The sequence below is a fragment of the Megalobrama amblycephala genome, linkage group LG14 (assembly GCF_018812025.1).
Source record: "Megalobrama amblycephala isolate DHTTF-2021 linkage group LG14, ASM1881202v1, whole genome shotgun sequence".
Lineage (NCBI taxonomy): Eukaryota > Metazoa > Chordata > Actinopteri > Cypriniformes > Xenocyprididae > Megalobrama > Megalobrama amblycephala.
In genome coordinates this window covers 10561936-10577320 of record NC_063057.1, presented here as the reverse complement: position 1 = coordinate 10577320, position 15385 = coordinate 10561936, and the positions used below count along the sequence as shown (strand labels likewise).

The 15385-nt window shown below is 39.1% G+C and overlaps 1 protein-coding gene and 1 long non-coding RNA gene across 2 annotated transcripts in view; one reads left to right on the top strand and one right to left on the bottom strand.

The window, feature by feature from the left end:
* sema3aa (sema domain, immunoglobulin domain (Ig), short basic domain, secreted, (semaphorin) 3Aa) overlaps nucleotides 1-15385 on the bottom strand; it is a 124420-nt gene that overhangs the window by 50676 nt on the left and 58359 nt on the right. The window lies entirely within an intron of this gene.
* Nucleotides 10138-12988, top strand: LOC125246139. The gene is made up of 3 exons (XR_007179747.1): nucleotides 10138-10940; nucleotides 11971-12050; nucleotides 12175-12988. It is a non-coding gene; the product is annotated as an uncharacterized LOC125246139 (long non-coding RNA).

The following is a 15385-nucleotide window of genomic DNA, read 5'->3' as shown; positions in this document are numbered from 1 at the left end:
AAAACTGTCACAGTGACATTGCAGTCCAGCCTGCATCTCTATTAAACATTTACACGCTTGTGAAACGTATAAAAACTAACCACCGGCACTCATGTTACAGCCAAGCAGAGGAGTCATATTTAATATGGAGCTGAAGTGCTGCCAAAAAAATATCAGGGTAAAAGAGAGAAAGAGAGAGAGACCAGCAACTGTAATCCTCTTTCGAATGAAACCTGATGATCTGCGGTAAAATCCATTTATATGGAGTGTTTTTGGTGTAGCGCTTAATTCGATTTGCTTTATTATGCACCATTCTTGTGTTTAAGCAAAAATATAATGAGTCAGTCTGTGACTTGGTAACCTTATGTGACTGTCTATGAACTTGAAACGCTTACATCACACATTAATATGTCAGTGCCACCGGGGAAAAGGCCTTTGTGACAAAGATTGAACAAATAACCGGATGCTCTTCAACGTAGGTGCTTCTCTTGGACATTGAATGTTTCCTGTGAAAGCGCAGTTAACGCAATGTGGCGTTGTGATGAGTCACAAAGTGTTTGCTGCTAGTGACGAAATCCAGCTGTGAGTATCTTCATTCAAAGAGCGAGAAACATGTTTTTCACGACAATGACGCATGACACTACTTCAGGGACAGGTTTTGATTAGCAGCCCACTTTTCTCAGCTAACAGGAAATATTTTCAGAAGTTCACTAATATTCTGGCAAAGTTCTTTCAATGTTATAAACAAACATTCTTCCAGTAGTGTTAACAGAACTTCGATTTGAAGTTATCTGGCCTTTATTAACGCTATCAAAACATTAGCACAAAACAATATACATCGTTAATGGAATTTTTTTGGAAACGTTTATCTGAAATACTTCAGAACGTTCAGAGAACATTCAAAAGTAACATTCCAATAATGTTTGCAAAATGATTACATTTGGATTGCTCCCTTATAACCTAGAAAGAACATTTTTCAAACATTTTTAAAAACTAGACATTTTGAACATTCAAAAATAACGTATTCATAACTTAATGGGAACGTTAGCAAAACTCTCTTAGAATATATTTTCGTTAGCTGGGTTGTCTCCCACCTGATTCCAGTATTTAAAGGGCTAGTTCACACAAAAATGAAAATTATCCCATGATTCAATCCATCATTTTCTTTCAGTCAAACACAATAAGAGTTATATTAAAAATTATTCTGGCTCTTTCAAGCTTTATAATGGGATTGAATAGTAACCGTGAATTTCAAGCCCAAAAAAGCACATCCATATATCATAAAAGTAATCCATATGGCCCCAGGGGGTTAATAAAGGCCTTTTGTAAGAAAAGTATCCATATTTATATCTTTATAGACTATAATCACTAGCTTCATGTTCGTCAATACATCATGCGTTCACGTACAGAAGCTAGTGATTCTAGATTATAAAGTTATAAATATGGATATTTTTTCTTACAAAAATGCATTGCTTCACTTCAGAAGGCCTTTATTAACACCCTGGAGCCATATGGATTACTTTTATGATGGACGGATGTACTTTTTTGGGCTTGAAAATCACAGTTACTATTCATTCCCATTATAAAGCTTGGAAGAGACAGAATATTTTTTAATATAACTTCGATTGTGTTTGACTGAAAGAAGAAAGTAACATACACCTAGGATGGCTTGAGGGAGAGTAAATTATGGGATAATTTTCATTTTTTGGGTGAACTAGCCCTTCAAGTGTCCATACAATGAAAGTCAAGGGGCTTGTTATGGACCTCATTCTTAAATTCTTCGGAACGACATGAGGGTGAGTAAATGATAACAGAATTTTTGTGTGAGGTACCCCTTTAAAACGTTCTTCCAGGATTGACAGTCTGTGAGAGTTTTCACCTGTGCTGGAGCAGGCTAATGGACACATTTCCATGTTACCCAGAGGAAATCTTCATATGCAATGCGGGACACGTTTTTGGAAAGCACACATGCTTTTGTTAAATGCTGCCCGCAATTGGGCTACGTACACATTACTGAATAAGGCAAGTCAAGAGCTATTCAGGAAATAATGGAGGGCAAGACAAATTGTTCAGTTGCCATTTAGGATAATGAAGGGATATTTCTGCATGCAAATGAAATGCTGACACGTGCTCGTCCACACTACCACTGTCCTGCTTTCATTCCTCACCCCCCAAAACAATCAAGCTCTCAAAAAAAAAAAAAAAAACAAGCTTCACAACCTAATTGTACATCAAACACAAATGACAGGCCCACAAGATACAATGCAGATCCCCTCAATAAACTGAGTTGAGCTAAACTTTCATTTAAAAATTCTGTGTGGCCAATTACATCAAAGAGAGACTCTTTTTATGTGACTGCCATAGATTGGCAATGTAGCAGCATATCTAATTTCAAACAACTTTCAGGAAAAATAAATAGTGTTTCCCCAGCCAACAAATCTGTCACTTTCAAGATTTGAGTTGAAATTAAGTAAAAAAAAAAAATAGCATTGGGAGCACACTTATTTGTTCATTTCAGGGATAAGAAAAATTTGAATTGAAGAACGAGTGTGAATTCGAATTAAACTGACTCCAAATGACTTTGAATTAGAATCTGATTTGGGATAACAGGAAGTGAATTTTACTAAATTGCATTTCAAAGAAATTCAATACAGCTAATGCATTTACCAACAGCCTGAGCCAGCGCAAACCCGCTAAAAAACTAATGTAAGGATTTAAGTCACACAGTGAAAAATTAGCACTGAAAAGGCGTGGACAGTTATTTTTGTGACTGACCTTATTATATGTATTTGTAGGAGTTTCCCCTTCAGACGCAATATTTATGGGAGGAGAGTATTTAAAATAAATCATGCAATGTGATGTACTAAGGTTTGTGCTAGTCAATATATTGGTATTTGCGCCATTATTTAACACCCAAAAAGCATGTCTTAAAGGTATAGTTCCCTCCAAATATGAAAATTTTGTCATCATTTACTCACCCTGAACACAAAAGAAGATATTTTAAAGAACGTTGGTAACTAGACTGTTGACGGTAGCCATTGACTTCCATAGTATTTTTTCCCTACTATTCCTATTCCTACTTCCTACTTTCGTGTTCTTTAATGTGCGCAATCATTAAATTGTCAGTAAAAAAGGCATTCTCAATTCAGTCTTGACACAAGAAAACCATCCATGCAACAATCCATGTTGTTAAAATTAAAAGTTTTTTTTTCCTGTTTAATTTGACAAACATTCATTGAAGTTTGATGGAATTATGTGATCTGCTCACCAACTAACATTTTTATTTTACAATTTATTACCACAATTGAAACACTCCATTATCTTTTATTGTCAAATAATAAGCATGTTTAGGGCATTTCCCCACAGCAGAAGGGGTCAAGTGATTAGAATGAGGCCAGCGTTGATTTACGCTGTGGGAATTCTTCAGTTAACTGAGATTCATAATTGAAATGAGATGTTTTCTGTCCTTGGTATGCATTTCACTGGGTCTGCAGGCTTTGTACATAAATAAGCCTTCTTTCAGTTCTCATTCCATTATGACATGCCATCCATCAGAGACGTCTAGTGTGCATTCTGTGGTTGCTTTAGGGAAACACTAATAGGCTATTCAACTGTTGGCATTGGCGTTCATGACAATAACTTTTGGCTCGAGAAATAAAGACTTGGCTGGGAGCTGACATCTCTTTGAGATATTAATGTACATGCTGATCCGACAAGTATACTACTGTCATAATGATGGACAGTAAATCAAATACATAAAACCCGCATTTATAATAATCATAATTGTGACCAAAAACTGACAATCTCATAAACGCTTCTGTATAGAAAAGGGTTCACAATATTGTTATCAAGTATGTGCTGTTTAACATATTTTGGAAATAGTTATCGGTTGGCCAAGGCTCTTCTGGATGTAACCGCAGTAGAAATTCCCTGGCAAAAGATCAGTCTCATTCATTCCTTTCCAGACAATATCATCCTTTCGCTCCCATCAGCGAGACACTTCAGAAAACTGACGTGCTCCACTTTGAAAACAACCCCTTGTCCTGCTGGTGGGAACAGAGTTAAAGGATCGGCTAATGACCGTGAATTATACCTCATCAGATCCACATACACACACATGCACACTGCCTAGGTTCTTATATAAAGTCACTGATAACAGCTGTGTGTGAATCTTGTAGCTACTAGTAGGGATGGGTGATTTGTTGAATTAAAGCGACTTACACTTAATACAGTTGGTAAAATCAATTAACTTCTGACTCATAAACTGTCCATTTGAATGAATCAATTCAAAACTCTGATTCAACAATTTGTTTATGTCATCACTCTAAACTACACACAAAAGTTTCCACAAGAAAGCTTTTAATTAATTAAAACGTAAAAAAAAAAAAAAAAAAAAAAAAGCTGTTTTAATGAATCGAATGAATGAATGACTCAATGAATTGTGAATGACTCAATGTCTCATTCAGACATTTACCACCACCTACTGGCAGTTTTAGTTTCTTATTTAGAGTATAATTTAATAAAAAAAAAAAAAAAAAATTTTTTTTCATTTTTCCATATTAATAAAAAAACATTAAAAGTTTGTGTAATAAATTCTATGTTGAATCAATTTTTTTTTTTCTAAAGCTATTTTTTGTAATGTCTATTTGATCCTTTTCTCATTTAACACAATGATGACTTTATCTTTTGGGGATAATTTCTCAGTCAGATTTGTTGTGTGATTAATATGCGATTAATTAGACTAATTAATTGCCACATCGTTGTCACAATCGAGTCTCCCGCACCATATCTCCCGGACCACCACAGGGAGCCTTCACCCGAGTACTAACCACATTTGGACTCCATTTCCCATGAACCCTCATACCTGGGACTGATCACGTTGCACCTGCCGCCCATTACACACACACGCGTCTCCCATAAAAGACGCTTTCACTCACACCTCCTTGCAAAGTCTTGATTAGCCCCGGTTGTCATTTCTGAGCGTTATTTCTGCATTACTGATCTGTTGTTGACTTGGACTGTTTATCTGGACTCTGATTTCTGCTGCCTGCTTCGACCCTCTGCCTGATACTGTTTCTGTTGTTTGCTGCCTGCCCCGACTCTCTGCCTGTTCACCGGATTTGTTTATGCTGTACTGCCATTGTTTGAATAAACTGCAGATGGATCAATACACTTCTGACTCGTCACAATCATGTAATTAATTGACAGCCCAAATATATATATGCAATTTTACCCAGCCCTAGCCACTGTTATTTTAGTATCATCGAGTTTTGTTAATGAATGTTTTAAATTTGATTATAATTTTATTTTGTCATTTTTATTAGTCTTACATTTTTTTAATGTCTGCATAGTTTTAAGTTTTAGTTAATTTTTAGTACTTCAATGAAAATTAGAATTTTTTCTTTGGCAACAAGCAGTTAATGCTTGTTTTATTTCAAGTAATTATTTTTTTTTTATGGTTTTAGTTAACAATAATAACTATCTACCATGACAAAAAGATGCTACTGCTGGATAAAATGTGGCTTTTATGAAAGAGCATCACTTTGATGTGACTCCTGTGCCGATTGTAAAGTTAGACATGGGGGCTGGTGGCGGGAAAGCCACATCAATAACCTTTTCAGTTAGAACTATGACTGGCAACCTTTACTGTACCTGGAGGAATGCATACCTTAAGTCTCCTGCCCACTTAGTCTAAATATCATACCACTCCCTTTCAAAGAGCGTGCTGCATTCATCAGGTCATCTCTGTCACTTACAATGCCACATCCGGGCCAGCTTTTCATCCATTACCTGTCATTGTATTCGAAACACACCTCTTTTCACTCACAACACAACTAGCAGAGATTCAGCAGTGTCCTAGGGCAACGAAACCAAACAAGCATTCAGAGCCGCATCTGTCACTTTAGCAGCTCTGTGTTTGTCTTTGTGAGTTTGCGCTCCCATCATGCTCTGTCTCTGATGTTTTTGTGTGATTATCTGTTGGCCCAGTGGTGTTTTTGGCGAGATTAGCCCCTGACTCACTGTTGTTTCGGTAGCTTTTGAATGAGCCCGGTTCTTCTATCATACCCAGATCAGAGAAGCCCTGTTAGCATTGTTAGTTTTGGATGAGGGGACTTTTTAGAGTTATGGGAAACTGTTATTTGAAAACTGTCATTTGACTTCCAGCTATTGTGGTTACGTCATCTAGATCTTGTAAAATATTATGTAATTCCTTTATACTGATATTAGAGCACACGTATGAAGTCTCAGAAAATGAGGCAACATTTTGGAGTATACTTTAACAGTTACTCACAAATAAATTTAACTGTATTACACAACATTTTCCCCTCATACATCTTTCGTTAAAAAGAAAGAAAACCTGATGTGTCTCTCAAGTTACAACTTGAACAGTCAGATTTGGAAAAACGCAGACAGACCTTTGCATTTGTTGGCTTGCAACTGTAATCCCTTAAATAGGGTTTAGGCACCCAAAGAAAACGTTTTTGTAAACGTTGCTTGTGCTAAAGACAAGTTTCACCTTTTCGGCTAATTCCTTTATGATTACCGTGGCTTTGCGACATACATGCAAGATTTACCCTAAAACAACATTTGTCAGGGAAATATGTCATACAATCAGCAGTACAACGAGCAGACTTGCCCTTCATCTATACATTTCTGTCAGCGTGCGATCACAAATAAAGCCAATCGACTCAAAAAATACATACGTATATATTTCATGTGATACTCTTCAGAAAGTGCACACACACCTGCCTGTCTAATTCTCTGTTAAAGGAGACCACCCTAAGTCAATATCTCTTCCTGACATACATGAGATCAAGGGATATGACTCATTTGAACGAGAATATCTATTGTATCAACAAACTTGTGGTTACGGACATTGAGTTGATGCATGTAGCAACACATTGCATTAATAACAATCAGAGAGTTTTTTGCATGCTTGATGAGTCACAGAAGTAAATAAACTTACACACGCAATAATCTGCAATATTCAGACTTTGACCACATGTTTGAGTAGGTCAGGGGGGTCTTGTTGGGTGGTGGCCCAGAGGGTGAGAGATTAACTCAAGCTGCACAGGCAAAACACTCCAGGGCCCTCCAGAAAAGACCAGCTCCAGGCCCCCGACCCGTTGGCTAATCCAGTCCCAGCTGCACCCAATCCGTCTGGGTTTGCAGAGCTACGTCGCTGCAGCCCTGTGGCGCTAAGCCTCCAATAAGAGGCTTGGACAAGTCTGACAACCTGTCAAGCTGAGGACTTAATTAACCATCTAAAGTCAACCTGACTAATAGGAAAGAAAAAGATTCACTCAAGTAGTGCCACAAAAGAAGAGGGGGTCAAATCCTACTCTTCTTGCTGTTATTATGAATGGCGGGCACTCTACTAAATTGTCTTTTGTCTTTTTGCATGCCTTAGAGTCATTCCTGTTATGGAGCACCATACGAACTCTGTAACTTTTAAAAAAGTGAATAATTTAAAGTCATTTAAGTACTCTTTAAAAAGACAGGGCTCGAAATTAACTTTTTTAACTTGGTAGCACTGGTGCTCCCAACTATAACAGCCTCAACTCTTCTGGGAAGGCTTTCCACAAGGTTTAGGATTGTGTTTATGGGAATTTTTGACCATTCTTCTAGAAGCGCATTTGTGAGGTCAGGCACTGATGTTGGACGAGAAGGCCTGGCTCGCAGTCTCCGCTCTAATTCATCCCAAAGGTGTTCTATCGGGTTGAGGTCAGGACTCTGTGCAGGCCAGTCAAGTTCCTCATCACCAAATTCGCTCATCCATGTCTTTATGGACCTTGCTTTGTGCACTGGTGCAAAGTCATGTTGGAACAGGAAGGGGCCATCCCCAAACTGTTCCCACAAAGTTGGGAGCATGAAATTGTCCAAAATGTCTTGGTATGCTGAAGCATTAAGTGTTCCTTTCACTGGAACTAAGGGGCCAAGCCCAACCCCTGAAAAACTTTGTGGCTGAGTTGCTGTTGTTCCCAATTGCTTCCACTTTGTTATGATACCACTAACAGTTGACCGTGGAATATTTAGTAGTGAGCAAATTTCACGAATGGACTTATTGCACAGGTGGAAACCTATCACGGTACCATGTTTGAATTCACTGAGCTCCTGAGAGCGACCCATTCTTTCACAAATGTTTGTAGAAGCGTTCTGCATTCCTAGGTGCTTGATCTTATATACCTGTGGCCATGGAAGTGATTGGAAAGCCTGAATTCAAAGATTTGGAGGGGTGTCCCAATACTTTTAACAATATAGTGTATATATATATATATATATATATATATATATATATATATATATATATATATATATATATATATATATATATACATACACACACAGGGCTTGACAATAATACCCATCAACCCCCAAAATGCAGTTGGATTTCAGCAGTGGTGTGTAATGCAGTCACTCCTACTAGTATACTATATACTAGTATACCTTTTCACTGACCCTTTGAGGCATGGACTCCACCAGACCCCTGTAGGTGTGCTGTGGTATCTGGCACCAAGATGTTAGCAGCAGATTCTTTAAGTCCTGTAAATTGTGAGGTGGGGCCTCCATTTGTTCAGCACATCCCACAGATGCTCGATTGGATTGAGATCTGGGGAATTTGGAGGCCAAGTTAACACCTCAAACTCATCGTTGTGCTCCTCAAACCATTCCTGAACCATTTTTGCTTTGTGACAGGGTGCATTATCCTGCTGAAAGAGGCCACAGCCACCAGGGAATACCATTTCCATGAAAGGGTGTACATGGTCTGCAACAATGCTTAGGAAGGTGATATTGTGACAAAGTAACATCCACATGGATGGCAGGACCCAAGGTTTCTCAGCCGAACATTGCCTCAAACATTACACTGCCTCTGCCAGCTTGCCTTCTTCCCATAGTGCATCCTGGTGCCATGTGTTCCCCAGGTAAGTGACGCACACGCACCCGACCATCCACATGATGTAAAAGAAACGTGATTCATCAGACAGGCCACCTTCTTCCATTGCTCTGTGGTCCAATTCTGATACTCACGTGCCCACTGTTGGCACTTTCGGTGGTGGACAGGGGTCAGCATGGACATCCTGACTGGTCTGCGGCTATGCAGCCCCATATGCAACATACTGCGATGCACTGTGTATTCTGACACCTTTCGATCAAAACCAGCATTAACTTCCTGAGCAATTTGAGCTACAGTAGCTTGTCTGTTGGATCGGACCACACGGGCCAGCCTTCGCTCCCCACATGCATCAATAAGCCTTGGTGACGGTTCACCACTGTTCCTTCCTTGGACCACTTCTGATAGACACTGACAGCTGCAGACCGGGAACATCCCACAAGAGCTGCAGTTTTGGAGATGCCATCTAACCGTCTAGCCATCACAATTTGGCCCTTGTCAAACTCATTCAAATCCTTACGCTTGCCCATTTTTCCTGCTTCTAACACATCAACTTTGAGGACAAAATGTTCACTTGCTGCCTAACATATACCACCCACTAACAGGGGCCCTGATGAAGAGATAATCAGTGTTATTCACTTCACCTGTCAGTGGTCATAATGTTATGCCTTATATCAGGGGTCTCCAAACTCGGTCCTGGAGGGCCACTGTCCTGCAGAGTTTAGCTAAAACTTGCCTCAACACATCTACCTGGAAGTTTCTAGTATGTTTAATTAGTCCTTGATTAGCTGTTGGATTAGCTGTTGGGGTTGGAGCTAAACTCTGCAGGACAGTGGCCCTCCAGGACTGAGTTTGGAGACCCCTGCCTTACATTATACTATGCCTTAGATTATATTTATATTCAAAAGTTTGGGGACGGTAAGATTTTTCAAAGGAAGTCTCTTATGCTCATCAAGGCTGCTATATCTGCTATTTCCAAATTCGCACAAAGACTCTGCACCATCACACATCCCCCAACAGGAAGAACAAGAGACACTGTATAAGATGGCAATCAACTGTGCATAACTTGTTTGTTTGCACAAGGTAAGGCTATGTCAAAACTCAGTCAGCGCTGAAGAGTCTAGAGGCGCGGCGCTAGCTCGCTAACTTGTCTGAGTTAAAACAGAGTCTCACTTGACCTTCCTCTCTCCCTCCTCTCCATCACCGTTGAGTGTTTAAGCACACCATCTCCTTTCCGCCATAATGTGTTTAGAAATGTCACTCGCACCCCCTCCCTTTCAATCACTGTAATGTGTTTGACTGCGCTAACCCTCTTCCCTCTGGCTATAATGTGTGTAAAACTGTCATACATTCAGGCAACACTCTATCAAGGTAATGTGTTTGATTATTCCAGTCCCGGGCCTACTTTACAAAACGTGCCTGAGTGTACCAACAGCCCTTTTCCTGACCGTGCCGGCATGCTAAACAGGGACAGACCGACAATATGAAGCAACAGAACCTGTCCATGTTCAAATGAAATCTAAACCACACTGGATGCAGTATTTGAAATCAGTGTACTATGTAATCTGAGTCAGTGTAATGTGTAATCCGTCTCTGTGACCTCCAGCTGAATGACTGTCTGAGAGCTTCCAGGTGTATCATCAGATTTTCCACTTCTCTGCTCCCTTAAATCTCATTCTTTCTTTCCTGGCACCTTCCGCCATTTCAGCCTAAGCCACTTGATTCTTTTTTCCCCCATCAACTCTCACTTCTTTCCTTGCTTAACCCACTTCAGTCCTTTTTTTCTTCGACTACAAAACACATTGCATTGCCTCTTGAACTTTTTGTTATTCTGTCCCTTTTGCCAACATTCTTCCCCCCTAAATCTTCTCATTTTCCGTCAACAAACTGTCTCTTTCCCGCTGACTCGCTCTCTGTGCGCTACTGTTCCGAGAGCCAGAGGTTGCTGAAGAAAAGCACACTGCGCCGCGGCAGTAATAGCAGTGTTCCAGTGCGGTATAGCTAATGATGTGTAGCTGTTAACCTCCGAGGTGCGGACCCTGGCTGTGGAGAGATCACCCACGGAGAGGTAGCCCCAACTCTACAAACACCCCTAATTCACACCACATCTTAAAGCCTTTGTGTTCTCCTTAATGCTGTATCCAACTTGTTAACATGCTTATTTAAATCTCAAACTGTTGTCTAAGGAATTGCACACTCGGTGGCTATTTATTTCCCCAAATTATTATTTTTTTGCACAGCAGACTAAATATGAAGTTTTCCAGAGATTCTGATGTTATCTCAGCTGAGTCTTTCCCTGCTTTACTGTATGTACATGAAAGGTGGTTTTAAAGGGATAATTCACCTCAAAATTAAATGTCATCATTTACTCACACTGATGCCTTTCCAAACCTATTCTGTGGAACAAAAAATATATATTTAAGATACTTAAATAATGTCCAAGCTGCTCTTTTCCATGCAAGGAAATGGTGACCAAAGCTGACAAGCTTGATTTTCAATATTAAATAAATAAATAAATAATACTAATTTAAATTTCAGTATGTTCTTATAACACAAATTCATGTTATAGTTTATTATTGATTGATTGATTGATTGATTGATTGATCAATGCATTTATGGTTCCTTTTTCCCCTCATATAAACTTGACAGCTTTTAGTCCCTATCCACTTTCATTGCATGGAAAGAATGCAGCGTGAACATACTTTGCAACTTCTCCTTTTATGTTCCACGGAAAAAAGATTCATATGGCTTTGGGATCATCAGTGTTATTTTAGTATATTAGTATTTAGTATATAATATTTATATACTATTAAAAGTATATTAATATTTTGAATGTGCTTTTATTTTAGTTTAAGTTTCAGTTTACAATAATAACACCAGGGATCACATGAGGGTGAGTAAATGATAATGGAATTTTTATTTTTGGATGAACTAATCCTTTAAGTTCGCAGTAATTCCGAGCAGCACGTCTAAATCCCTTGGCACCTATTTCCTTATTAGCCAATAATGCTGGTCTGTTTAGCATCAAATTAAATTCTTAAGGACTCAGTAGGGAGTAATTTAATCAATTAACCTTTTTCTATTGGAAATGACTTCAGGAATGTGGTCTGGCCTGAAGTCCAGTGCAACCCACCTTGGTAACCAACTAAGAGCTCTGAGTGGAGACCACATGAAGCATGTGAGTGTGTTCTTGAGTGTGTGAGTGGATGAAACCCGTGTGGTCGGGAAAAACATAAAGAGACTGACATTAATAAATCCTAAATCAGGCTGCGCTCACATAAACACTCTATTGTTCTTTGAAGTTTCTCTGTAGTCTTGCAGACAGCGAGTCATACATCACCCTCAGACAAACACCGGGGTCCTGGGGGCCATGGCTCCAGCTTGTCCCTGCACCCTCAACAACTCACCAACCCTTCGGCCTCATGCAGCCTGTGTGTCCCCGAAAAATCATCTTTCCCAAGGGCTCAACCCCCAGGTTAACAATGCTGGCTGCAGTGTGAATGGAGTCTACAGGATGATCAGCTGACCTTCCCATGTATCACAGCGGATAAAGTTGATGCCAAATCACCAAAAAATGACAAACAAACACCATTAACATGGTCATGTACTAAACTGACAGGTGATATTCCAGAATACCAAATGCCAAGACATTCAGTGTACTAAAGACAATACTTCTATTGGGTCTATTTTGGTCCTACTTATTAATATATTCAAAATTACATAAAAAATGCAATTCGTACATATATTGACTTAAATTAAAAATGTTCATCACAAAAAAAAGTGCATTCATGTTTTAAAGATAATGTTGATACTATTAAATAAACATAATATTGCAGCTACACTGCTTATTAATTTTTGAAAATCTAAAAAAGTAAGAGATATCCTAGAGAGGACACCAGCAGAGCCTTATGACTTTGTCAATGTCAATAAGACACCCTAAAATCTTAATATTTATTAATTAATAATTTATAATGTAGGTGTAAGGTGTAAGGAAAATATGTTATTACTTTTTACTTGATGAATATACCACATGACATTTTTAGAGTCATTCATCTGAAACCTTTCTTGAAAATGTTTTTTAAAAAAGTTTTTTTTTTTTTTTTTAAAACATGAATAAAAGAGTACATTTCTACAAACTTGGCACATGTTTTTAAATGATTTTTCTTTCATCAGCAGCTTTACAGTATTAAACATCTCGCTTTCAATTAGAATTACAAATTTAATTTGTATTATAAAGCGGATCTCCAGTGTGTTTATGTTTTTACTCATGGAAGTCTGACCTTGATGGACTGAACAGATTACATTAACCTGCCAAAATGGGCGGAGCTGTAGCGTGCACCTAACTATTACATAATTGACGTGGACTAGTGGCTACTTCAAAGATGTTTACCAGCCGATATTTCTGGAAATTCCACTTTGGCAAGCTCATTTGAACTCCTGAAACAAACTTAATTTTGGCCTGATTTTGTTCGAAATGATGCCACACTAATTCGCTCTTCAATTTCGCTTAAAGTACACTGAGGCTTTAAAAGTTTGCCATACACCAACCCATGTCTAAGCACTCCAGGTGTGTCAGCTCCCAGCAGCCAATTATTTCCCATTTGAGTAAGAGCAGAGCAGCCATACTGATACTACATTCTCCCTCGAACCCTTCAGCACTGTTTGAACAGGGGTCACCAGTTTAACAAAAAGTCCCTTAATGGACGCGGGCAAGAGAACGAGGGTCAAAGTGTCATGTTTGCCGTGCCTGGGGCATATCACAACACACAGGGCCAATGGCAGCCGAAGAAAGAGTTGAAAGAGCCAACATTTGGACAAGCCAAAGCTTATCTACATATAAGAGGGACAGAGAGGAACAGATTGTGATGGAGGAGGGGGGAGAAGAGGAAGGGCACAAAACTAAAGACAAAAAAGAATACAGGTACGCTTCTGAAACCGAGCCAGGAAGAGAGGGGAGGATAAAGACAAACAGGAGCTGCATGCGGACAGGTTGCTGCTTATCAGGGCGTGTGATGGAGAAGATAATAGAGTGATGACAGTCGTGACTGGTATCCAGTTCAATCAATCACAGCATGCTGTCAGTCACAGCACTGATGCTTTATTGACAGAGTCAGGCTGTCCGATAACATTAACCCCCCATTCACAGCCAGACTACCCTACAACACAAACTAATGTGTGTTGTTGACAACGGATGCCTTTGAACTGGATCAATAACAGCACGGGTTTGTCGAGAACGGTCAGGGTCAGCGCTTAAATTCAAGGGCCAGATGAGTCGACTATATAATAAAGATCCTGAGTGGGTTTTCTTACAGTTTTGATAAAAATAATATGAAGTATTTTGCCATGACATGACATCACACCCCAATAACAACTTTGTTTTTGTGCTGACTGTGAAGAACTGGAAGAAAATTGTCCGTTTAATCTCGCAGATTCCCTCATGCATTTGACCTCTGCATGACTGAACTTTATTGCTCACAGGTTCCATTAAAACCCAGAATCACACGTCGATAAGAACCAGCCCGACATTGACCTAAACCCTGAAGCCTGTATTAGCCGACATGTCAATGTCATTGATGAGCCATTCGTTCCGGTTCAAACTGATACGAGACAAAACTGCATGTGCAGCTCATTACCCATAATGCTGCAGTGGCCAACACTATATCTATCCAGTTTCCCCAATAGCTTTTTTCCTTCATTCTAGCATTTAATTTGTCTCCTGTCTCAAAGTCTGCAATTAATTCAGATTGAACCACTAAAGTGCTAATATATATCATACACATTCACACACAACTATATATTGTGTGTGAATATATATATATATATATATATAGACATATTATATATATGTCTATTATATATATATATATATATATATATATATATATATATATATATATATATATATATATATATATATATATATATATATATACACACACAGGTTCTTATTTTAATTGTTGAGCATTGTACTGGTTAGCCCACATCTCTTTCTTTTCAAACCTGCATCTAAACTGTTTCTGCTGTCTATTTTGGCCACAAATTTTTGCTTCTCTCTCTCTCCCAATCTTCACACTCCTCTGGCACAGTTACACGGGAGAAGCTGAAAACAGACAGGACCAATTTTCTGCTAATTGGAGCTCAGGAAATTGCTCCTCATTTTAATTTACTGCCACACAGCCAGATAGACATGTGATCCTCCGACATCCTCCACTAGTTCTCACAACAGGTGTGTCAGTGTGTGTATGAGAGAGAGAGACAGACGGAGACGGAAAGATACACTATCCATCGCCCATACTCTTCTAGTCCACCGGTGCAGAGGTCACACCTCTGGATATTAATTTGACTTAAATACAACATGAACTCTCTCAGAGGTCAGACGCATCGGGAGACACACTCAAGCCCTTTGACTTCCACCGCAATCTGACTTTAAAGCTGCCACGGTAATTCAATTGATTTCATATTTTTCTTGAAAGCCCATGAGGGATGCGGTCAGTTGATTTATGGTGACTGTAA